The sequence below is a fragment of the Pipistrellus kuhlii genome, unplaced genomic scaffold, assembly GCF_014108245.1.
Source record: "Pipistrellus kuhlii isolate mPipKuh1 unplaced genomic scaffold, mPipKuh1.p scaffold_m20_p_3, whole genome shotgun sequence".
NCBI classification, from domain to species: domain Eukaryota; kingdom Metazoa; phylum Chordata; class Mammalia; order Chiroptera; family Vespertilionidae; genus Pipistrellus; species Pipistrellus kuhlii.
In genome coordinates, this window is record NW_023425529.1 from 38054995 (window position 1) to 38081420 (window position 26426).

Below are 26426 nucleotides of genomic sequence, written 5' to 3' on the forward strand. Positions count from 1 at the left end.
CCAACATTTCTGGTTTTGTTTCTCAGAATATGTTATTGATATTTCAATGTCCTGAGGAAATATATGCTGGATTTATTATAGTGATCCTTGTTTCTCTGATTTTTATGAAAATTGGCAAAGGTGATTTTAGCATATATTTCCAAAAAGTTTTAAAATAAGAGCCTCAGAAAGAATAACAGAGAGCCTAGTCTTTGGTCATCAACATCTGTCCCCCAGAGGGATTCACTTGGCACAGCCCCCAGCCCGGAGCTGGATCAGACAAAGGACAATGACCAATGTTCAGCTAGAAGTGGACTCAGAAGGTCACCTACTGGTGCTTGAGTCTTATTATTAATATCTGTTCTAAGACTCTTACAAGTCTTTGCTCAACTGCCCCTGCCCACTGAGGCCTGCTCTGACCTCCTTTAAGTTGCTATTTTATTTTATTTTATTTTTTAAAAAATATATTTTTTATTGATTTTTTACAGAGAGGAAGGTAGAGGGATAGAGAGTTAGAAACATCGATGAGAGAGAGACATTGATCAGCTGCCTCCTGTACAACCCCTATTGGGGATGTGCCCACAACCAAGGGACATGCCCTTGACTGGAATCGAATCTGGGACCTTTTAGTCCATGGGCTGACACTCTATCCACTGAGCCAAACCGGTTTCGGCTAAGTTGCTATTTAAATTATATCCCAACACAGCTCCAGCACTCTGAAACCCAATGATCCTACTTATTTTTCCTTAGCATTATTTATCAGCTAACATATTATATCATTTATTTATATAATGTGTGTTATGGATTGAATTGTGTCTCCTCCCTTCTTCCCCTCCCTGAAACCCCAAGGTTATAGTCCTAATTCTCAGTACGATTAGGACCTCTGACTGTGACTTTACTTGGAGATGATGTCTTTTTCGGGGTAATCAAATTAAATGAGGTCATTAGTGTGGGCATAATCCAGTATGACTGATACCCTGATAAAAAGGGGAAACAGACACAGAAACAAACGCACATGGAGGGAAGAGACAGGGAGAGAGAAGATGGCCAGCCACATGACAAGGAGAGCTTAGAACAAGCTCTTTCCTCCCGGCCGCCAGAAGGAACCAATCCTATTGACATCCTGATTTCTGACTTCTGACCTCCACAACTGTGGGGCAGTAACTTTCTGTTGTTTGAGCCACCCAGTTTGTGGTATTATACTTTATTATGGCAGCCCTAGGAAACTAATACAATGTGGTTACTGTTTTCTTAAAATTAAATGTATTGGGGCTGACATGATTATACAGGTTTCAGGTGAGGGTTTCTATGTTACAAGATCTGTAAATTGCACTTTGTGCCCAACACCCAAAATCTGATCTTTTCCTGTCATCATATATTAGGAACCCCTTCTCCCTCAACCTCCTTCCCTCTGATATTTATTGCTTAAGGTGTGTTTTATTCCACTTGAATCATAAGCACCAGGACAGTAGGCATTTTTCTGTTTTGTTCGTTGATAGATTCCAAGCTACTAGAACAATTTCTAGCACATAGTAGGGGCTCAATAAATATTGGTTTTAAACACGAGTGAATAAATGGGCTTAAATACAAGTGGTATTGAGGAACTCGCTACCTGTATCTGGAGGGTATTACGGTCTTCTTTTCAAAGGTGAGAAAATAGATACCTGAGATGAGGCTGCTCAGAATCATCATGGGATGTATACCCAGGTTTTCTGAACCCTGCCTCCAAGAAGGACAGTGTGTGTGCTACAGTGGATTTGAAACATTAGTCTGCATCAGCACCACCTGGACCAGTGAAGACTCAGGTACTTTGACCCAGAAGGCCTGAGAAAGTCCCGCAGGTTTCTAGGTGATCCTGATGCTGCTGTTTCTGGGTTGGCGCTTTGTAAGCCACTGCTGTATATTATAGCCAACTTCCTAACCTTTTATTATCTGGTGTGTATAAGTAACTCAACTATGTTACACTACCCCATTCCACGATTTGTGCACCTTTCTAAACTTTATGCTTAGGCACCTAGATGTAGCAGGAAAATGGACACTTGCATTTCCATTTCTTGGTTACTGCCATTTTTTGCTTTAATGTTATGCTTTTATGTTGCCCCCTTTCTTTCCTCGTATTCTTTGTTCTCCTTAACTCTGATCTTTCTTTGGAGACTCTACTTGTTGTATTGTGTTTTTCTCCGTGTTCTGTGAAATACTGTGCTTACTATGTGAAAATAATGTAATTTAATTAAGTTGAAGGTAAATTACCTTGCATCTAGCCTGAGCACAGCACAAAGGCTGCCGTAATTCCTATTATTAACTTCTCTTTGGAGGTTTTATTTGTTGAGGGGCATCTGAAAAACCTTAGAAACTCAGTTCAGAAAAACAAATTGGGTGGCTGCAGTAATAGTGTATAAATCAGGGACTTGAGATTTCAGACACAGAAGCTGAAGTTGCTATGGAAAATGTTTTCTTTCCTCTGGCTGTTATTGTTCTTGTTACCACCCATAAGATCTGTCCAGAAACAATGCACCATCTAACAGAGGGCAAGCTGGACTTCAACAAAAATAATTAAAACATTGAAATCAGAGGAAAAGGCCATCTTAAATCACTCATTGTTGTATCCATATTGATGTCTTTAGTTAAAAAAAAAAAAGAACAAAACCAAGGAAAGCTTTGATTGATTCCTCAAATATTTCTTCTATATTGTGATCAAATGAACAGTGATTCAGTTTATGTAATAAACTCAAATGATATTTCTCAGTATTTCCAAGTATAAAATTATTGGATTCTGTGGTTCTGAGACTTTTAAATACATACATTCATCTCATACATGGAAAAGCTTTTTTCAGTAGATTAAAAAAAAATCTATGTTGAAATGACAATTAGTACCACTAGAGGGCACTGTGGCCAAACATTTGTACCAAAGACATCCACAGGAGCTCTATCTTGACCAAATTTAGTTGCATAGGAACTGTTAGATAACCCAGATGTACTGGTCCAAAATTTTGTTTTAAAATTACTTCTTTGGAATTTGGAGTCCATTTTTCTCATAGAAACAATAAAATAGTGGTATGTTCCTCATTTAAACCCTCCCCCCAATCTGTTAAATATATATTACAACTGAGATTTATTTGCTATCCTATATAATAAAAGCCTTATATATGTCCCCTCGGTCGGGTTGGGAGGGCAGGGCCAGCAAGCCAATCTCCCACATTCCCTCCTCCCCTCCCCAGTTGGCCAGGCATCACCTGTGCATGAATTTGTGCACTGGGCCTCTAGTATAAAAATAAACAAGAACAAAAACAGCAACAGCAAAAAGCCCCAATAGAATTGCAACTTATTTATATACAATGAGGTTTGAAAAAAATCTGAATGTAGAGGGTTTTTTTTTTGTGGGGAGGCGGGTGCAATAGGTTTAAATACAGATGCCTACTAGCTTGGAAATACCTAGTACAAAGTTGCAATCCCACTTCTTCGAAAGCAACAATAAAACAAAAACACTCAGTAATGAACTGTTATCCTGCGGGTCACCCCAGTGACTAGGTTAATAGCATTAGTCCTCTCCTCCCCACTCCCTTATGTTGTTGGTTGGTAGGTTTGACTGGGCTCCTCCTCTCCCTAGAGCCCCCTGGGCTGCTTTGCTTTCTGATGACCTATAGAACAAATGAAGAGACTTGAAGAAATTCAATTTGGCGATATGGGGGGCCAGGCGGTAGTCCAACTCTAGTGGGAGAACTACCCTTGCTCTGGCCCTGCCATCCCCTTTTATTGAGGCTTTGGGGAAAACATCTTAAGCAACATAAACAGAAATTTACATGTAGCCCCTGGGCAGGAAATAACAGAAATTTACACAGGACAAATAAGGTAGATTCTGCTTCAGCTAACATAATCTCAACTAAAGGTTAGAGCAATTAAGGTTGTTGACCAGCCTTCCTGGCTTCCTGTCAACATCTCTTTTTCAGTGAAACTGATTTGGTTTCCAGCAATGACCACCATCTACGGACACCTCTGCTTCCCCCACCTCATGCTGGTCAGCAGCATTTCTTGTTTCTTTGTCTTAAAAGACAGCCAGATGTCTAGCCAGCCCCAGCCACTGGGTGAAGACATTTCCTCCTAGTCCCAAACTATTAAGGGTAATTTCTTGGAGCATCGGTCTTCCCCAAACTCAGTACGGAAACTGCATCTGCTCACTTTCCAGGTGGGAACAGGACTTTCCCATGGCTGCAGCACAACTCCCTCTCCCCCCTCTATCCTCTGTTCTAGAAATGGTTCCCCTTCCCCCCTCCCCTCTTTAACTGCTCTTCCCTCAAACTTAATGACTGTTTTTGGAATATCCAATTTTTTTTTTTTTTATCTCTCTTTAGGGCTTTTATTACCTTAGTCTACATTTCAATCAATGAGTATTTTCAACTAGATAGGAAACAAGACATGACTGACAGCTAATTTCTCACCACCTTCCTTCCCTTTTCTCTTTAGCTTGAATTGAGAAATCAGTTTTCTCTCTCCTCAGAGATAGCATAGGCAGATGGAGGTGGAGGTGAATGGTGAGCAAAATGTCTGAAGCTCTGTGGATCGGAGGAATGCTGACCATGGTCTTGCTCTCTGGATGATGAACGCCACAGACCACCCTCGCAGTTTAGGTTGTGTCAGTATCACCTGGGAGGGCTGGTCCAAAATGTAGACTCCCGGAAGTGTGTGGGGGGAAGCTCAGGGAAGTGCATTTTACATAAGTGGGCTTCTGAGGAGGATGTTATTCCGGCCACAAGTTGATGCATTATGCAATCGGTCCTCCTTTCAGGCTAATTTTAGAGCGTATCTTCTGTTTATGGGTTCTTGTTTTAAGGCAGCAAATGTGTCACTATCACCAAGGAGACAGGAGCGCCATTTAGTTGGTGTGTTTGGCGAGGTTATGAAATAATAATGTTTAGTAAAGGCGGGCACTGATCTGATCTGCCCATTCAGGATTACAGGCGTAGTATTTTCACAAAAGAAAAGCATTATTCATGAAACCTTCTGTGTGTGTGTGTGTGTGTGTGTGTTTTCTTTTTTAAGATGATAAATAATTGAAAGTAAGGTTGATATTCATATGCCACACCAAGCTTTTCTTTCCTTTTTTTTTTAATTTTAATTTTTTTTAAAGTGTAACGAGGAGACAGATGGTATTTTTTTTTTCTATAGATGCCAAAAAACAACAACTCCCAAATCTCACAGTTGTGGAAGCAAATCTTATATAATTTCCAAAAGCAGCATATCTCGGATCCCACTGGTAGCTTCCAAAAACAGCGAATCACATGGAGAGTAGATTGCACATTCTGGATGTTTGTCATTGGATTGGCTAAAGAGAAGGCATTTTGAGTGAAACTAGAGCTTTCTGAATACACAGAAAATTAACTTGTAAGAGGTGACATTTAAATGTGCCCAGCTGATTAGTAACGGATACATTTCCGTCATGTTGAGGTTTCCATGGATAATAGGAATGGCACCCCCCCCCCCCATACACACGTCAACATGTTATGTCACTTGAGAGGTGGTAGCCTTTCATGCAACAAAAGTAAAATTATTATTCAAATAGAGTGAGGACAAGAATTTTAGGAAGATCAGATAAATTCTCCAAGTATGTGTCTTGGTTAGACAAATGATGGCCAAAAAAATCTCTTGGCTGCATCCTTTTTGAATAAATAGATCGTTGAAATGACAGAGCTTTGGTTTTTTTCAGTGTTCTTTTTCCACAGCTAAGTGCTTCTGTCTACATAAGTCACATACTAATTAGTAATTAACCACTCTTATTTAATTAGACTATCTAGTTGGTGGATCATGCATTAATCACTCCCAGTTTGGTGTGTGCCTGTTGCTCGTGGTGACGAGGCCACTCTACTGGGTGCATTTCATGCTGTGTGAGGCAGCTGAGCCCAGACTCAGCCTTTTTCTATCATTGCCTTGAATTTAGAAAAGAAATATCAAAGTGTGTGAAGTTGCACTAACCCCAGTGACAACTAGACTTCTGAAATAGTTACAAAAGGCAAAAAAAAGAAAAAGAAAAAAAGAAAAAAAAAGAAAAAAAGAATCTTGGCTGACTGAATAAAGAAAGGAAACTTTCATTCAAGAGATTCATTATATTTTCTTCTTTTCTAAGCTTTGGGTTTTCTCTCCCATCGTTTGAAAATGATACGTATGCTTTAAGGAAAGGTAAAAATAGACTTTTAGACCTATTGTATTTTCAGGAACTATAAGCCTGCAATAAAAATTCAAACTTTCAACACTTTCTAAAGCTTTGGGTGAATAGAGTATATTAGATGAAACATACTTGAAAGAATTTTAGACTCCAGCCAGTTTGGTTCAATGGATAGTGCCCAGCCACGGACTGAAGAATTCTGGTCAGGAGCATGTACCTTGGTTGCAAACTTGACCCCCGGTCAGGTTGTGTTCAGAGGCAATCAGTTAATCTCTCTCTCTAATCTCACATCAATGTTTTTCTCTCCGTCTCTATCCCTCCCTTCCACTCCCTTCCACTTCCTAAGAAAAAATACCCTTAGGAAAAATATTGAGTTTTAACAATAACAACAATAAAGAATTTTAATTAGAAATGGCCACAGTAACTTAGAAGCAGTTATTTTAGTAAAAATGTTACATTTTTTAGATTATGAAACTAACCCTTTATACTTTTAGTTGTACTTTTGGTCTATTGGTTGTTATATAAGTGGAAATTTTCGCTATCATTATTAATTTCTTACAACTTACAATGTGTCTTAACAACTTCTAGGATGGCATCAATCATTTTATCCAGAAAGTCCTCTTGATAATTAACTCTCCATTCTCATAGCTGCACTTACCCACAAGTAGACTTCATCTAAGTCAGTGGTTACTAGCTCTGGGCAGAGGTCAGAGAAGGAGTTGATTTATGAATCCAAGTTGCCTGTGGAGTTTTTTTGCTTGTTTAATTGTGTATTTTTTTTGTTTTGTTTGTTTTTTTGTATGAAAGACTGTTGTTTGGAAGTGGAGTTTTAGGAAAAAGCACATTTGGGGCAGGCTCATCTGTGTGCCCAAAGTCATCATTTTCCCAGAATGTGAAACATGCAAAAACCTGATGCAAAGATCCTCTCAGACAAATCACTGCTCCATTAAACAGTCACATTTTCTTCAATGACTGGATACAGGAACAAAGATCCTTAATATTTCCCAAGATGTTCACCCTGAGAGAGAGGCAGTGGTAGAAACTGAGGCTCCAAGGAGGTATTGGCTCATTCAAATTTGGGCAGTTAGTTAGCACTGGGCTTAGGATCTGGTTTGGGCTTCTCTTTACTGTACCTTTGTTCTCCTCCTCCTTTTTCTCCTCATCATCTTTGTTATTTTGTCTTCCTTCTTCTTCTGGATAAAGGTATTTGGACAAAGAAATTTAAGTTTAATGTAGTAATTATTTCAAGTTTTATATCATGTTTTATTTCATGAACCAAATTTCTGATTAATTTTCATTAATATGGCAGGTTGATCAATCAGAGTGGATATGTACGGACTATAAACTAGCCAGGTGATGTGTTTTATTCTGTATAAATGCATGGGAGTCTTTTCTTTACATTCCTAATTATTGAAAGAATTATACTTCTGTAAAGGTTTGGAAGTATTTTAATGAAGCCTCTGTGAGCACGGATAAGGACTCCCCCTAAACTGCCCTGACTTTTCTCATTCCATGTATGATAATCCCAGCTTCAATAAAAAGAGTGAAGGTGTGATTGTTGACACATTGTGATGGAATCTGGTTGGTGATAATACTCAGCAAATAGAAATTCTTCCTCCCATTCCCACTCTCTAGCATAGGGAATATTTTGATCAGTAATGGCATTTCCTTAAAAATTTCCAATTATCTACGATACATATTAAAAATAAATTGGGATTGTTTTTTCTTTTGTGAAGATTGAAGAATTCTAGGTCTTTTGGTCAATCCATTGGTCAGGTCTAGGAGTCCTTTGATAAGAAAAACAAACAGCTTAATTCTTTCAATGAAAACAGTAGGGTTCTCTATAGCAGCATTCAGGTGCTATGATCTGTGAATACTGTTCACCCACAGAGCTATTTTATGTCTTCTGTATTACATGGAGCCCAACCTGATAAGAATCAACATTCTAAAAGCACATGTGGGTGTTATGCCTCATACCATCCACTTGCTATGTATTCTTCTTAGGGTCAAAGAGCAACGGTTAAGGATTTATAAAGTGTGGCATGGCATAGAAAGAAATCAAGAACACATTTTGACCTTGAGACTCCTGACTTCTGTCTATCACTGGCTGCCATCCAGCTTTGTGATGCTGAGATAACACTTACTCCCATCTATTGAAGGAATCAGCCTAACATTATCAATTATACCTCTCAACCCTAAAGTTTTCTGTGAATATTTAAGCACGTATGCTTAAAACTCTGGGCATGCCCCCAGGCTATGAATGCTGATTTAAACCTGGGACTAGGGAATTTTCTCTTAAACTCCAGCTATTTGCAAACATTCTTGAGTTCTCAGTACTCAGGGTATTTTATTTGACAGTTTGCCAAAATTAGCTAGCGGCTAGAACTCAAGCCTACGATCTCCACTCCATTGGGAAAATGCTGAAAACAGAATGGAGGATGCACTACATAGAAATCACAAAATCCAAAATTGTTCTTCAGTTTACACATCAGTTTGTTAAACAATTAACACGTGTCTTGATTTCGAATGCTAGCTGAGCTTGGTAATAGAAACAAGACTTATAAAACCCAAGCAGAACTTATCAGCTTGTTTGTTAAAAATATAAACAGGAGGAAAACTCATGCATTTAACTATTATCCTTTTCCTCTGCACAAATTAACTGACAAACTGCCTTTAGATTTTTTTTTTTTAATATTGTGTATTGTGTAACATGACTTCTTTGTGGTTCACTTTTTCATCACTTCTGGTTAGGATATTTCGCTGGCACCAAATCCAAATATTCACATCCAATTGCTTTAAATGTAACATAAATTAGCACATTTTTAGCCACTTGGATGTTGCCTAGTTTATATACTTCGTGAAATTGCACCCAACTTTTACTAACCATAGAGAAGACAGATTCCGGCTGTGAAAGATCATATCCTCCTGCCTTTTGGAGCTCTCTGACCCTCACCCTCACCTTGATGCTGAGTGACATCACCTAGACACATAGCCCCCTTCCAGTGTCCCTTTCTGTCCCAGGAGATCCCTTACCCTATCTCCTGAGTGGTGGCCACCTTCTCTGGAACTTCCCCTCTCAGGCAATTCTTACAGCCACCTAATAAACCTTGTTGTGTGGTACAGCCTCTTCCTCATGTAACCACCAAGTTCTCAAGCTTCCCACACATGTCTGACATATATCCATGAGCATATTAAGGAAATAATAAGTCAAATAGGTTTGTTTCTGGCTGAGCGTGAAGAGAAAGAATCTTTATAAATGATGGGTTGATAGTTGTTGTTTCTGCATGGCGTGAAACAGCGATTTGGTTTCTCTTTTATGTGAGTATTAAAGGCAGAACAATATAGAGAAACAACAAAGGAGTTAAAGTCAGATGCCTTGAGTCTGACCCTTGACTGTTTATTCCTGTGTGACCATAGGTGAGTCATGTAGCCTCCCTGAAGTTCAATTTCAGAGCTATAACATAATGATGATACTACTTATAATTCTTTTTATTGACCTCACTAGAGTATAGGGGATAAAGTATGTTGTAAACACTAAAGCATAGTGCGATTAAGGGGGTGGGCTTCATCTTCAAATCCTGGCTTTACTGCTAGGTGATCTAGGCAAACCTCTCTGAACCTCATTTAAATTAAAAAGATTTTTTTTTATCTTTCAATTACAGTTGACATTGAATATTACCTTAGTTTCAGGTATACAGTATATTGGTTAGAAAATTTATATGATTTTCAAAGTGATCCTCTGATAAGACTAGTGCACACCTGGCACAATGCATAGGTATTTATAGTACTGGAGGCCGATGCATGAAATTCGTGCCAGGGGCTCGGCCCTCGCAGCCGTGGTGGCTTGCGTCAGCCCTTGTAGCCACGGCAGTTTGCCTTGGTCCTTACAGGCCTGGCTTTGTTCGGAAGGACGTCCAGAAGGTCGTTCGGCTGTCTGGTCTAATTAGCATATTACTCTTGTATTATTATAGCTTATTGACTATATTGACTATATTACCTTTGTAACAGCCAAATTTGAACCACATTTTCTTTATCATTATCAGATGAAGTGACGATACTATTTCCTTCATAGGGTTGCTCTGAGAGTCAAAAGAATTCTTCAGTTGTTTCTAGTGCACAGACATAGACATGTGCATTGTATATATGCTGCAGTGGTAAAACGCAATGGAGTACAAGTATCATATGAGTCAACTAGAGATGTCATGAGAAATGTGAGCATGAGACAGAAGCAAGACGTTTTTGGGGTGGGTGATACTTAATTGAAGCAGTAATTCTTCATTTATGGGAAAAACAATTCACATGAAATGTGAATCGTGTAAAAGGTTGGAAGGGAAGAATGCTCAAGAATAAAAATGCTCTCAAATGATCAAAATAATACTCATCTATTCCTTACTCAAGATTCACACAGATATATAAGTCTCCACATATATTATACTCAAACCATAAAAATATTACTCAAGTACAAAGATGAATAAAAAAAAGGAGTCTTCTAGTTTTAAATTAATTCCAGACAGCGAATTACATCAAGGAGGTCTGACATCCAGTAAAAAAAAAACTACGAATAGAGGAAGCAGATTAATTATCAGACTACAGTTCAGTGGGTCCAGCATGACACTGAGTGCTTTTACTCATGTCAGGCTGACAAACCCAGTCCTCTGAACAAAAAAAGGAGACTATGCTTGAACAAGAACAATAAGGTGACTTAGTCTTCCTAAAACTGTTCATATGAGGACAGGAAACCCTTTTCAGAAGACTAGCATGGTATAATGGGATCAGAATATGCAATAAACAGTCAACACTTGCTCTTTGTGAGCCAGAGCATAACATTGTCACGTGCAGACATAAGGAGGTGCATGCAATTGGTCTGGTGTGCTGCATTAAAAGGCTTACAGATAAGACAATGCAGCTAAGATGAAGAATCTTAGACTGTGTGCTGAGCAACAGAAATGCCTTTGATGAAAAATGAAATAGAATACACACAAGGTGACCCAAACAGCATGTAGGATAAAGTCATCATTGCTGGATGGGCAGATGGGAAAGGGAGTGCTCCTCAAACTTACAGTGTATAATTTGGTGAATGGTCCAGAGAGCATGGATTTGCCTACATGTATGATGAGAACCAATTTTTATAAGATGAGCAAGGAGATTATTTAATGTTTCTTTATATGACTCAGATAGCTAGGCTATACATCTTTTGGAGAAGAAAGGATACAACAGAATAAATTAAAAGAAAGAAGGAAAGGGGGAGAAAAGGAAGGAAACAAATAACAAATTTAAAAAATGAAAGTAAATTAAGGGATTATGGTGATTAAGATGCAAATTTATCCAAACATTTTCTATTAGATTTTTTTTTCAACATTAGAAAATGTTACTTTAACCATTAGTCAGTATAACTATAAGAATGTTACTTTTGAATATGAATATGTAAATGACTATATTGATGTATATTTATCCATTCCTACATATGGAAAGATTAGAGAGCTTGTGTTAGGGACTAGATTTCTGGTCCAACCAAAGGGTAACTAGGTTGCTCTGCCACTCACTAGGGATCACATAACCACATAGTAACTAAAAACGTGAAGGACCTTAGACAAAGAACTTACTTGACTTAGCTAGGCTTTAGTTTCCTCTTATATGGAATGTAAACAAAATGTTCACATGGTTGTTGTAATGATCAGTTATGTGGTACAGTGTTATCAGCTATATTTAAACTTAGGTCCTCAGATCTTCTTCATCATATGAAAGTTTGAACCCTTTACCAGCCTCACCCTATTTGCTCCACATCCCATCCATGGCAGCCACTTTTCTACCTTCTGTTCCTGAGTTTGACTTTTTAAGGATTCCATATATAAGCGATACCATGTAGCATTTGTCTTTCTCTGTCTAGTTTATTTCACTTTAATCAAATTTATTAACAGTGACTGAATGAATGTTAGAGGGCGACATTCTAGGACTTCAGATCTTACAAGTGGTATTAATGAGACTGTTCAAATACAGAGATAATTTATGTGAATCCAGGCCCCTAGAGCTCTTCTGTTAGGTCTATCTAGAGTTCAATGCCACACACTGTTAGGTTATATATATATATATATATATATAATGTCTACATTTATATATATATATTTCTAAGTATATACTTACTATTTACTATCCATAGTTTCACAAGGTATAAGCCTTATTGTTTTTTAAAAGATATTACAGTATTTTCATATTATAATATCTATGCATAGACATGGTGTGAATGAGTAAATGAATGAATGAATCAATGTTTAAGTTTAGTGTTATTTCCTAATAATATGCCAGTTTTAAAAATTAATCCTTTGGTTACCTCAGTATTATGCCCTTGATAGAACCATAATATGTGATAGCTGTGAAGTCATCACCCTCACTAACAAATGAAATAACAGGTCTAGGATTATGCAGTGGTTAGCTGTCATCGCAAACATGGCATGACTGATATTCAGACATTTCCCTCAGATGGTCTCTAGATTTTAGGGTCATTCTCTTAATTCCTTCAGCAAAAAGAGAAGCAACTCCCGGTTGTCTTCTTTCTCCTTCAAGGACCACTGAATGTAATCCAATTAAAATGATTTTAATGTAAGTCTCCTTGATTGGTGATGGATAATGGACTAGATGGTGCTCTGCCACATGTATGTTACTGATTTTGCCTTCTGCTTAAGGATTTGGGTGATTTTTCTCAGGACAGACTTAAAAAGCATTAATAGAGTTTGATATTTTCTTCAGTTCAGTGGAGATAGAGAGGCACTGACTTTGTTTCAGTGATTCTTGTCTACGTTGTCATTGCAGAGATCATACGTGTCATTTTTCTATTATCTATTCATTCTATGATGCTGTTAATTTCTGAGAGCACTTTGCACATTTCTAAGTCCCTCAACAAAAGAAAGATGAAGAAAATGTAGACATGAAAATAGAGCATAGGTGGTTCTGTCCTTGAATTGATTTAGAAAACTTGTAGCAGAAAGACCAGCTAGGACATTACTACATTAACCTATTAACCAGAGCACTGACTCTTCTTATTTGTTGCTGTTACCTTAATCTATGATGGAAACTGAAATGTACTCTTTCTTTAAAGTCCATACTATTTACTAGTGTTCTCAATCTGGCTTGGGTTTTAGGTGACTTTTACCTACTGACAGTGCTACAGTGTTGAGGCCTTGTAATTATCTAAACAGGCCATGCCTGATAACAGATTACTGTTAGGTTGCACCAGAGCGAGTTGGATCATGCATCCCTGCTGTGTGAATGTCTTTGGATACAGATGAAAACAACCAGAATCACATTGGAAAGAAAGGAGGGTGATTGGGGGACTGTCTGAGTTTTCTTGATGTGTTTCGCTGAATGAGTACAGGGCAGGTGTTTTACTTCAGTATGGAAAGACTCGTCCCATTCTCTCTCATTTAGTGTTACCAAACTGTCTGCTCTCCAGAGTTTCCCTCTGTGCTGTATACACAGGTTTTGGGCACTAATAATATGGTTATGTGGTAGGAATTTCTAGGCAATAGGAATCTTTAGAGTTCTTAGAAATTATGTCATTTTGCAGTGAAAAAAAAACTCTCCCATCAAAATTGTTATGTATATTACTTTTAAAGAAACTATATATATATATATATATATATATATATATATATATATAATGAAACATATCATATGTAAGAAGGAGTATCCTATATTAGTGGTCAGCAAACTCATTAGTCAACAGAGCCAAATATCAACAGTACAACTATTGAAATTACTTTTGAGAGCCAAAGTTTTTAAACTTTTACTTCTTCTAACGCCACTTCTTTAAAACAGACTCGCCCAGGCTGTGGTATTTTGTGGGAGAGCTACACTCAAGGGACCAAAGAGCTGCATGTGGCTTGCAAGCTGCAGTTTTCTGACCATGGTCCTACATAATAAAGAGGTAAAAGGCAAATTGACCCTCTTGCCCTCACACAAGATGGCTGCCCCCATGTGGTCAAAGATGGCCACCACAAGATGGCTGTCAGGGGAGGGTAATGGGGAGCAATCGGGCCAGCAGGGGAGAAGTTAGGCATCAATCAGACTGGCAGGGGAGTGGTTAGGAGGTGATCAGGCTGGCAGGCTAGTGAGCGGTTGGGAGACAGCAGTCCTGGATTGTGAGAGGGAGGTCTGACTGCCAGTTTAACCAGCAGTCGGACATCCTCTGAGGGGTCTCAGATTGGAGAGGGTGGAGGCTGGTCTGAGGGACACTTTGGGTGATTTTTACCTCCCTACCCCCGGTGCATGAATTTATATCTTTGTAAGTTTAAGGAATAATAAAATATTTTTAAGTTTAAGGAATAATAATGAAAGATTTAAGCCTTCAGTCACAATTTAGTTTGGGCAAAAGAACCTTAGCCATATCCTGAAGACCTCTCTGCACATCTCTCTGATCTCCTATAATAAATTATGTGTTTATAACCTTTTGCTTTCCTTCATATTTTATCACATGTAAATGCATTTTAATAAATATATTACTTATTTTTGCATTTCTGTAACTTATGATAATATAAATAGAACCATACATAATATACAAGGTGAGGCAAAAATAGCTTTACAGTTGTTTGTATGGAAAAATAATACAATAACTAATAAATAATAACACAAGAATAAACTTGATGTTTCTTGTACCTACAACTGTAAGCCTACTTTTGCCACACCCTATATATTTTCTAGACTTGTTTTTTTCATTCAACTTTATTTTTATGAGATGTATCAATGTTCTTGGTTATGACTAAGGGATTATTCATTTGCAATGCTGCATTTTTTTGAAGAAAAATACCACAAATAATTTGTTGTTTCTGTTCTCAGTGGAAATTTTGGTTGTTTGCAATTGTTTTTGTCATTTTGAACGTTGTTGTTAAGAATATTCTTGTACATGTCTCTTTGTGTACATATAAACAGATAGCAAATATTACTAGGTTTCAAATTGAAGGTTTGTAGGTTATGGGAACCTCCGCTTTGTTAGATAATGCCAAATGATTCTCCAAATTTACACTCCTATCACCTGGGATCAATTCTTATTTATTCACATTCTCATCAAACTTTTAATGTTTTGCCCATTTGGGAGGTATAAAATGATATCTCATTGTGGTCTTAATTTTCTTAATTGAAGATGAGAGTGAATATCTTTTCATTCACTTATGTGGAAGACATATTCACATCTGTTGCCTCCTCTTTTCCCCCATTATATTCTTTTTCTTTTTCCTTATTAAATTTTCATGAGATCTTCAAATGCTTTGGATGTTAAATTTTTTTTTTTTTTTTTTTTTTTTTTTTTTCCCTTCTAGGTATATGGGTCATTAATAATTTCTCAAAATTTGTGGCCGCCTTGGATTTTTTATTATGAAACATTTCAAACATGTATAAAAGTAGAAAGAATAGCATTCTGAACCCCAGGGACCCATTCCCTAGATATAATAATATCAATTTCTTCGCTACATGGTTACTCAGATTTTATCCATTGCCACCCCTTAAGCAAATCCCAATTTTCATATAATTGTATTGTGGCTTATTTGTCACAATTTCATTTTTTTATGAACATGTTTCTAATTTTAATGTAGTTGAATTTAACAACCACTTTTCTCCACAAATCATGTGTTTATGTTTTTTTGTTTGTTTTTTTTGTTTAAGAATTCTGTAAACTGAGATCATGAAAATATTCTGCTATTTTCTTCTAAATGTTTGAATGCTTGGCTTTTTCACACTGTAACTCTTAATTCCATTTGAAATTAATTTTTATGTGTGGTGTGAAATATAGTCAAACTTATTTGTTTTCTTGTTTTTTTTATTTTTTTTTTATTTTTTTTATTTTTTTTTTTTTTAAATATATTTTTTATTGATTTTGTACAGAGAGGAAGGGAGAGAGATAGAAAGCTAGAAACATCGATGAGAGAGAGTCATCGATCAGCTGCCTCTTGCACACCCCCTACTGGGGATATGCCCGCAACCAAGGTACATGCCCTTGACCGGAATTGAACCCGGGTCCCTTCAGTCCCCAAGCCAACGCTCTATCCATTGAGCCAAACCGGTCTCGGCTGTTTTCTTGTTTTTTTTTAAATAGAGATAACTCTTTGTGCTAGCTAGGTGCCTGCTGTCCTCCCCAGCTGATCTCTAATACCATCTCTGGAATAGATCAATTTTACAAATGTGAGGGTTTATTTCTAAATTCTCTGTTTTATCTCTGTGCTGATGCCATGCTATCTTAATTGCTATAATTTTTTAATAAATACTAATAAGGTTGGAGCTCTCAGTTTTACCCTTCTTCAGGAATCTTGACTGTTCTTGGATCTTTGCTTATTTTGACAAATTTTAGAATTAAATTGTCAAGTTCTATCAAAAACTTTTGGGATTTTGATTGATACTGCAACTATGTGGTAAAGTTATGACTTTCAAAATTTGAAGTTATAACACTTCTATTTTTTATTTACTAGAGGTCTAGTGCACAAAATTCATGCATGAGGGGGTCCCCTTAGCCCAGCCTGCACACTCTCCAATCAGGGACACTTTGGGGGATGTCCAACTGCTGGTTTAGGCCTGATCACTCCTAATTGCTTACCTGCCTGCCTGCCTGGTCACCACTAACTGCTCCCCGCTGCTGGCCTGATTGCCCCTCATTGCCTCTGCATGTCGGCCTGGTTGCTCCCAACTGCCCCCTCCCTGCCAGCCTTTGCACCTAAGTGGCTTCCCTGCCAGCCTGGTCACCCCTTACTGCCCTTGCTGCTGGCCTGGATGCCCCTAACTGCCCCCCCTCCCCCGCCTGCCTGGTTGCCCCCAACTGCCCCCCTCTGCTAGCCTAGTTGCCCCCTGTGATGGCTGATCACACCTTACTGTCTCTCCCACCAGCTTAATTGCCCCCAATTGCCCCTCCTGCCAGCCTGGTCACCCCCAGATACCCCTCTCTGCAGGCCTGGTTATCCCTAACTGCCCCTGCCCCTGCCCGCCTGGTTTCCCCTCATGGTTCCCCTGCCAGCCTGGTCACCCCACGCAGCCTGCCTATTCAGTTGTTTGGTCATCCCTCACTAACCCCCCTACCAGCCTGGTCATCCCACAATTTGGTCGTCCCCCTGCAGCCTGGTCGCCCCATGCAGCCTACTTGTTCAGTTGCTTGGTCATACCTCACTAACCCCCCTGCAGGTCTGGTCATAGGCAGCCATCTTGTGAGGGCGTGACAGTCAATTTTCATATTACCTCTTCATTATATAGTATTTTGCTCTCTTTATTGTGTTTTTTAATCAAGTTTCTCCTCCTGTCTAGCTACTTAAAATTATAACCCCTATCCTCCCCTGGACAACTTTATTTTGCACCTATAGATCTTAGCACTCCTTGATATATTATGTGAGAACAATTTTGCATTTCTTTGATTACTTGCTGGAATATTGCCTCACACATACTAGGTACTCAAAAAGTTAATTTTAATAATCTCCATATAGATATTTTATATATTTTGATAGATCTATTTATTGATTTAGTAATGTGATGGTAAATGTTTAACAGTAGGCTCTCTGGGAAAGGAGAAAAGGTGAATGATTTGTAGAGTTTGCTAATTTCCATGGTGTAAATTCTCCTACTATGGCCAATTTCAAGCTACTAATGTGAATACAAAGTTAGAAGAAATGTGGAGTAGCACACCATTGTAAAGTATTCCCACCAAACAGAAATAATGTGTGTAAATAGACTCAATAACATAAATCACTGTAAATTGTGATAACATGTAATTAGATATTTAATTGTAAGTTTATATAATTTAACTTTAATGATATTTGTGTTTAACAAATTGCTTGCACAATTCTTGAAAATTTAAAATGAGCCTTTGCAAGTTGTACAAGCCAGCTACATACTACTGTCTAGGTTCTTTTAATTTTTGTGACTGTTCTAAATATCTCTTATTGATTTTTAAAATTATAATTTCTAACTATTTCTTGCTGGTGTGTAGGAATGCAATTAAGTTTTATGTAATGTCCTTATATCTGATAAACTGGATAAAATCTGTACATAATTTCAATAATAATATGTGCACTTTGTAGGTTTCTTTGTAGATAATTCTACCTATAAATTATAGTGTTTCTTTAATTCCAGTCTTTTCATGTGTTATAATAGAGGCTGGGTACATGAAATTCATGCATGGGTAGGGTCCCTAAGCCTGGCTGATGATCAGGGCCCATTAGGGCTTCCTTTCCCCGGCTGCTGGCTAGGGCCTTCCTTTGTTTTGTGCCACCCTCTGGTGGTCAGTACATGTCATAGCAAGAGGTTGAACTCCTGGTCAGTTCAACTTCCAATGGGACAATTTGCATATTAGCCTTTTATTATATAGGATTACATTGCTGTGTTATTGCATGCATCTCTCATACAATATTAAATTTTAGTGGTAATAGAAAAATTTCTTGTCTTGCTTCTGATTTTCAATGAGTGCTTTAAGATTTTGTTAATTTTTGTATCTTCTTGGTTTGGCAAAAGTTTTCTTTTACTCAGAGTTAGATAACAAGTTCTTTTTTTCATGAGTGAATGTTAAATTGATATAATTACTTTATATCTATTGAGATGATCAAATACTATACAGAAACTGTTCAACTTGACAGGAATATTTTGTGACATATTTAATAAAAAAATGGCAAACTAGAGAGAGAAATGGTTAACAGAAGTAAAAAGAGAAATGGAAAAATAAGTAAATAAAAAATAAATGTATGTGAAACATGTAATTAACCACTTGAACGATGGAAGAAAAAAGAGCATTTCATTTAATAATTTAAGAATACATAGTATTTTTGAATCACATTAAATATTTATAAAAATTGGCTATTTAATAGGTTAGCTATAAAACAAATCTCAGAAAATTTCACAAAATCTGTATCATGCAAGCAATATTTTATGGCCATAATTAAGCTTCTTTACAACCTACCTCTTAGTAATATCTTCTTATTTATAGTCCATTTCACCAGTTCTTCTTTCAACTATGAATAATTTCCCTTTTATCGCTTATGCTCCCCCCCTTCAAAAACAAAACAAAACAAAATAAAACAAAACAAAAACCCTGAAATTATAGTTATCAGTTCCTAAAATTCTTTATTTTTGAAACTTGCTAGGGTTTATTTACTTATTTAAAATAATTTCTTAATATATTTAAAATTTTCTTCAAATATTATTAAACAATTATTTTATATTGATTATATGATGACTGCAACATCAATAATCTTTGCTTGATTTTGTTGTTTTCTGCTATTTATGTATTCTAGTTTCTTACATACCCATGTTGTTATAATATATGCAATTGAATTTATAATCCATGAGTTTATCTAGGAATTCTTTGCATTTTGCATTTATACTGCTTTACTGCTGAGAAAATATGAGTTTGATTTTTTCATAACTGTAGCCTCTAGCAACCTGGGATTACTTTATATTGATATCTTGGCTTGTTGTTGTTTTTCCACAAAAAATTTGGGAAATCAGTCCCCAAATCCCTCACCTTCATCTATATTCAAGACAAATAGGTATATTTCCTCTCATTTCCTTCTACAGGGCACACTTTATTTTCTAGTTCATTAATTTGTAGAGGGTATTACTTTGTCAAGATTCTTGCTTCATTTGGGAGTTTACTACTTTTCATAGCCCATAGGCTTTGTCTGTACTAATCCCTTACTTACATGATTGTAGACTATAAAACCCAAGTGCTAGGCCTTTAGGGAAAAATCCCAAATTGATCAAGGTATATAATTTATCGTATATATTAGTGGGCATGGTTAGCTGACATTTTGTTGAGGATTTTTGCATTTATGTCCACAGGTGAGTTTCTTCTAATTTTTCTTTTGCATCAATTTCTTGTCAGAATTCAATATCCAGTTTTGCTGACCAAAATAAGTAAGAGAAGTTTTCTCTTTATCTGTTCTCTGGGAGAGTGTGTATAAACTTGGCTTTATTATTCTTTTTTTTTTGTTCTCTCTTTCAATGGCAGATATTTCCCAAGGAAGCTATCTGGGCTTGAACTTTTGTTGGATAAATTTTTAAAATTACAGGTTAATTTCTTTGGTTGCTATATGACTATTGATCCCCCCCCCCCCCCCCCGTGTAAGTTTTGTTTTATTATTCTATAAGTATATTAATGTTATTTACATTTTAATTTCATTATCATAAATGTTCTAATGCTCTCTTCTAATTTTAATATTTATAGATTTTTTAAAATACTTAATGATGTCCCTTTCCATCCTAACATTATTACTTTTGTTTTTCCTCTATTATCCTTGGTCTTTCCAAGGAATTATCAATTTTATAATTATTCCAAAGACCCAACTCTTTCTTTGTTATCCTCTCTAATTTTTCTGTTTTCTATTTCTTTAATTTTGACCTCTATGTTCTATTTCTCGTTCCCACTTCCTTTGCATTTATTTTACTGTTAGTTTTATAACTTTTTGAGATGAATATTTAGTTCATTAATATTTATTTTTTATTATATACATAAAAGGCTATGCATATTCTTGTACATTTCTATAAGAGCTTTGCTGAATTGGGTAAATTTTGGCACATGCTACAACTTGCAAATCTTTTTTTCAGCTATTATGGATCAAAACTGTTTTCCTTGCATAAAATAAAGGCCAAAAATAGAGGTCACACATATTTCAGAGCAGGTCCACGTCTAGCTGAGAAAGTTTGTAGTAGCCTGTTGAAGTAATACCAATTGGCCAAGACAGTGTGATGTGTTTTTGTCACACTAGCCCTCAATGGCTATGAGCATGCTAACGTTCAGAGCATAGCAAATATGAGCACACACTGTTCAGGGTATTTCTCTCAGAAAAAAAGAAAACTTTTAGAAACAGATAGTATTATAACAAATTAGTGATTCAAAGGTGTGACATTTAATGCTGTAATGATGTTTGTCATTGCATTCTCTACAGCTCTTAGCACATTCCTGATGTTTGCATGGCTGATATTAGAAATATATATTAAACAATAGGTAATTTCACTCTGGTTTTAATGGAAGTTAAAGAACCCTTGGGTTAGTCCTTACCCATGTATTTTTTCCCCTGAATGTGATGAGTTATGTACAAGTACTAGGAGACCAGTTTATGTGTATTTATGTAGAAGATAATGATAATTTTACTTTACAAAATTATTCATCTAAAATTACAAATTATGTATAAAATCCTATTTATCCACAATAAGTATTAATATTCAGAGTATACTTTGAAGAACTAAATAAGAAGAAAAGATTATAGTTTAATAAATTGTTATGAGGAGATCATAGTAGGAAAGCTGTATAAATACCTAATATTTTTGATATTTTAAAGAATTCATCAAAACATTGTGTTCAAAAATTAGATGATATATAATAAAATATTAAGGCTTTGGAAAACAAAGAAAAATGAAACAAAATATATTTTAAATATATCTAAACCATTAAAAAAAATTAACCATTTGATCCTTTGTGCCCTTAAAATGAAAGGCTTGGTTAATGGTTTTTCAACTAGAAAGAAAGGACAAAGGACTTATCTTTAGATTTTGCCACATTGCAAATAACAACTTTCCAGGAGCACATAATGATCAATGCCCAGTGAGCAATAACGTTTTATTTTATTTCACAAATTTTACAGAAAAGCTAACCATAGTCAATACTTGATCAACGAGGGGGATGGAGGGACAGGTTAGGCAAAACAATCAGTAGTTCACAGTTCTGATGCTGAATGAAGGGACTTGAGGTGTGCGGTTAGAGAGAAGAGTGGGATCATTGGAGAGCTACCGGTAGGAACCCAGCAGAAGAGCAAAGGTACTGAGTTGTGGGGAATCCAGACCACAGGGTTTGCTGGGCGGGACTTTTCCAATGATAGAGCTTCCCGTAGGTCAGACCTCAGGTATAAAACCTTCTAGGAACAGCATTGTTGACAAGTTCATGGAGCTCTTTGCTGATGCTCTCTCTGCTCCTAGTCTTTGTTGCTGCTTGTGTCTCTCTAAATGTGTTTCCGTCTCTCCTTTTAAAATCATTTAAAAATAAAATATTAACGAAACAAGCATATTTAAGGCATTGTGCTTGTTAGGTACACAATTGCAAGGAACTTTCAGTCTGGTAAGAGAACCATTTAGAGATCTATTTCTAACAGTTTTAAAGAGTGATTTCTTAAACCATTTTCATCTGTCACCTTTTGTTTCATAATGAATGTCTTATATTCCCTTGAGTTAGAATTTACATCAGTAAAGAATGAAGATTTAATCTTACTGACAGCCCCGAGGACATTCAAGGGCAATATCACCCATGTTCTAGAAAGTTTAGGACTGAGAGTGATGGCATATATTAAGGATATTTAGATTGCAAATTCTTCTAAATGAAAATTTATTATTTCATTATTCCTGAGGCTTCATTTATTATGATTCTTGGGATTTGAGATAATTGAAGACAACAATAATAATCCCTTTTATGTGTTATATGCCAGGGAGTCATTCATTTTGAAGGGTTCCCTAGTGTGTCTCAGACTGCATGTAAAGTTCAGGGTAGGAGCTCAGAAATGGTGAATGAAATGTACGTGGGCATATATACGGATGTCCTCGATGTCCTGAGGGGAACTTGCAGTCTAAAAATATGATCAATCTTGTGAAATGTCAGAGGTGTTACAAACCCTGCACCCAGCTCACTGTAGCCATGACAACATGATGCTGGAGGGAGGATACTAATAATGATTTTGATGATGATAGCAGATAATATCCACATCTGTATTAATGAACAACCATAACAAATACTATGCTATGCATATATGCAAGAAAATCAGACTTCCTTTCATTTCTCAAGAATAAATGAGTAATAAAATATATTTGAAGCCTAGAGGTATATAATTAAAAAGTATTATAAAACTAGGCTCTGGCAGGACTAATGTTGTAAGAGGAAAATTATCCATTATGTATTTCTCCACTAGATGTTTCCTCTCCTGTCAAGAGGTAAATCAGGTAATCATTTAGAGACATTTATTTAGATTTGCCATGATTAAGTTGTTTGACAATGGAAATCATATTATATATTTTAAAAAACATGCTTTTTATTGATTTGAGGGAGAGGGTTAGAGAAATGGAAACATCGATGAGAGAGGAAAACATCCGTCAGCTGCCTCTTGCAGACCTCTTACTGGAGATTGAGCCTGCAACCCAAGCATGTGCACTGACTGGGAATTGAACCAGGAACCTCTTGGTTCATGGGTGAGAGCTCAAGCACTGAGCAACATGGGCTGGGCAAAATTATATCTTGAAAAAGACTTTATGATGCATTAAATGGTATCCTAATGACTGAGTGAGTGAGGACAATAATGAGACAGGGGTGGGGACAAAGTGGAGGCATTAGTCCTGGTGGCCAAGGCCCACATGCACCACACTTACTGGAGTAGCAAATGGGCCTGGGTATATTGTAGCAGCTATAAAAGGAATGCTGTGGACTTCATCATTATACCTTTGGTCATAGGTTCTTAAAAACCTAAATTCAATTGGCAAATCAACACGATACATTAAATAAGAGCACTTGCTGTCTGCTATTAAAGAAAACTGTCTGGGGTCAGATACCAGCTTTGCCTCTAAGTATTAGATGGACAGTGTTGGTAAATTATTTAATTTATCTAAGTTTTAGTTTCTGTATCAAATACAAATACAAAGGTGGTAATAGGAGTGCCTGCAGTTCATAGAGTTGTCTTATAGTTTACACATGTGTAGCACATAATATGACTCAGTAAAATACTAGCAATGTTGCTAAAGTTTTAGAAGATAACCTCATTGAACAACTAGTTTCTTCAAAATATTCTAGGTATTTTTAACAACAGTTCTATGGGATCTAATGACTTTTTGGTTAGACAAATAAATGAATGAATGAATGAATGAATGAATGAATGAATAAATAAATAAATAAATAAGAAAAAAAATCATTTGGTTACTTCTTATTCTCCCTGAAGCAGCTTCAGTCCAGTTCAAGGTCACAATCAAACTTCCTAATGCACTTAGTGAGAGCCTCTTTCCTCCAGACTCAGGCTGCTTCAAGCTGGCTTTGGGAACTAGGCCATAGGGTTGCCTCCAACTTCTTCCCCAAGTTTTCTAGGCTGCTTCTGACTCCTCTGGCAAAGGAAGAGGTCAGGGGCAGGAAAAGTCATAACTGATGGTAACCGTCATGGTCAGCCCTGCTGGGACTCTCCAGGTAGCTGTGGAGGTTTGTGGGTTCCTTGGAGAACCTCCTGCAGTGTTGCTGAGAATTCCTCCTCTGCAGTTCCCTTGATGTGGCTAAGTAAATCTCTTCTGGTCATTTGTGATTCTTCCCTCATTCCCCAGACAATGCTGATATCTCCACCCTGACCCAAGCTCTCTCTTGTCCAGAATCAAAGACAACCCCTGCTAGCCTTCTCAAGTGTTACCCACATCTGACCCAGAGAAACCATACCTTTGGCTTAGCACATTCTGTGATTGCGGCAAGTCCCAGGTGCAGGGTCCACTCTTGGTAAGGCTGTCAAAGTAGGTGTCTTTTCTTTGGATTTCTCAGGTATAGACCAAACACAGCCTAGTGTATCACCTTAGTTCTAGGACACACACATGAATCTCTGATAGCATTTTCCCTAGGCTTAAGGTTTAAGGATATCCCTCCTTGCTTCCCAAAACCTCTCCTCTCAGTCTGTCTGACCCCAGAGGTGGATGACCAGGTCAGGGCTGCAAAAGAGGTTCTAACCATCTGCCCTGTAAGGTCTCTGACACTGACTGAGTACCCTGCAAATTAGGTCAGTTCTGCATCTATCTGGGTGAGTGAACACTCTCCAGGTTAAGGGTCCCATTCCACATGACTGCTCTCATTTCCCATAAGAGCCACAAGCTCTGGGTCCCTATGCTGCCTGCACTTCTGTCCAACTTGGCTACAAATTTGGGGGTTTCCACAATCCCCCTACTGTTCAAAAATGTATTAATATTAGAATGACACAGAACACAGAAAAGCACTACTGGTATACTTACAATGACTATTTTATTATAAAGGTTACAAATGAACAGCAAGATAGAGTTATACTTAGGGCTGCAGGTCTGAAAGGGTCCTGGGTGCAGAGCTGCACACATCAGGATGTCCACCAACCAGGAAGATGTTCAAAACTCACTGTCGAGAGTTATTATCTACGTCTTATTACATTGGCATGATTAATCAGACCAACTCATTAGCCATATGATTGAACTCAATCTCTAGTTCCCTTCCCTTCCCTTGAGGTTGGGGGGTTGGGCTGCAAGCTCTAACTTTCTAATCATGTTGATTTGGGGGGCAACCAGCCTCTTCACCTTGAAGATATGTACTGCCCCCTCACATCCTTGATGAGATATGTGACTAGTATAAACTCTGATATGGGTTTCAAGGGGATTTTATGAAAAATAAGATACTCCTGTCACTTAGGAAATCGTAAGGATTTTTTTGAAGCTCTGTGTGAAACCTTGACAGAGACCAAAATTTTATTTTTACTATACCAGTGAACTCATTGGACCTTGGGAGTAGTTGGTACATTTTGTCTAAGGGTTGCAGCTAAAAATTGAGACAGGAAGAATCCCACTTAACATCCTGTGACCCTGTTTAAGTGCAGCAGAACTGTTGATATAAATACTCATTTATAAAGGACAACTAGGAACTTTACTGGGTGTACCGATTAATAATGGCAGAATTAGTAATAAAAAGCACACACACTAATTTCAAGAGAAAGATGAAAAAGTGTTTTTATTCAAAGTAATGTCCACCACTAGCTTCACATTTCCCCCATCTTTGTGGATACCATCCCAATACACCTTTTCTTGTTTTTGAGGCAAACCATTCAGAGATCCAATTTTCCACTTCTTCATATGTTTTGAAGTGCTTCTCAGAAAATGCCTATGCCATCGATCGGAATAAGTGGTAATCTGAAGGAGCAAGTTCTGAAGAATACAGCGGGTGGGTTAATACTTCCCAGGCAAGATTTTTTAAGGTGTCTTTAACTGGTTTTGAAGTGTGTGATGGTGTGGCATCATGAAGTAAAATACTTTGCTGTATCTTCTGGAACATTCTGGTGGTTTCACGATCAAAGCATGGTTCAAATTGATTATTTGTTGTTGGTAGTGATCAGTATTAATAGTTTCACCTGGTTTTAGAAGCTCATAATACACCACAATCCCACTAAACTCAGAGCATTGTCTTCTTTCCAGAGTGATTTGGCCTTGCAGTCGATGTTAATGGTTGACCTGGATCAATCCATGATTTTGGGCATTTGAGATTTTCAAAACAAATCCACTTTTCATTGCCAGTCATATTTTGATGCAAAAAATACTT

General features: G+C 37.2%; 1 protein-coding gene across 2 annotated transcripts in view; it reads left to right on the forward strand.

Annotated features, from left to right (window-relative positions):
- The window catches only part of TMEM117 (transmembrane protein 117), a 411244-nt gene that overhangs the window by 123573 nt on the left and 261245 nt on the right, over window positions 1-26426 (forward strand). The window lies entirely within an intron of this gene.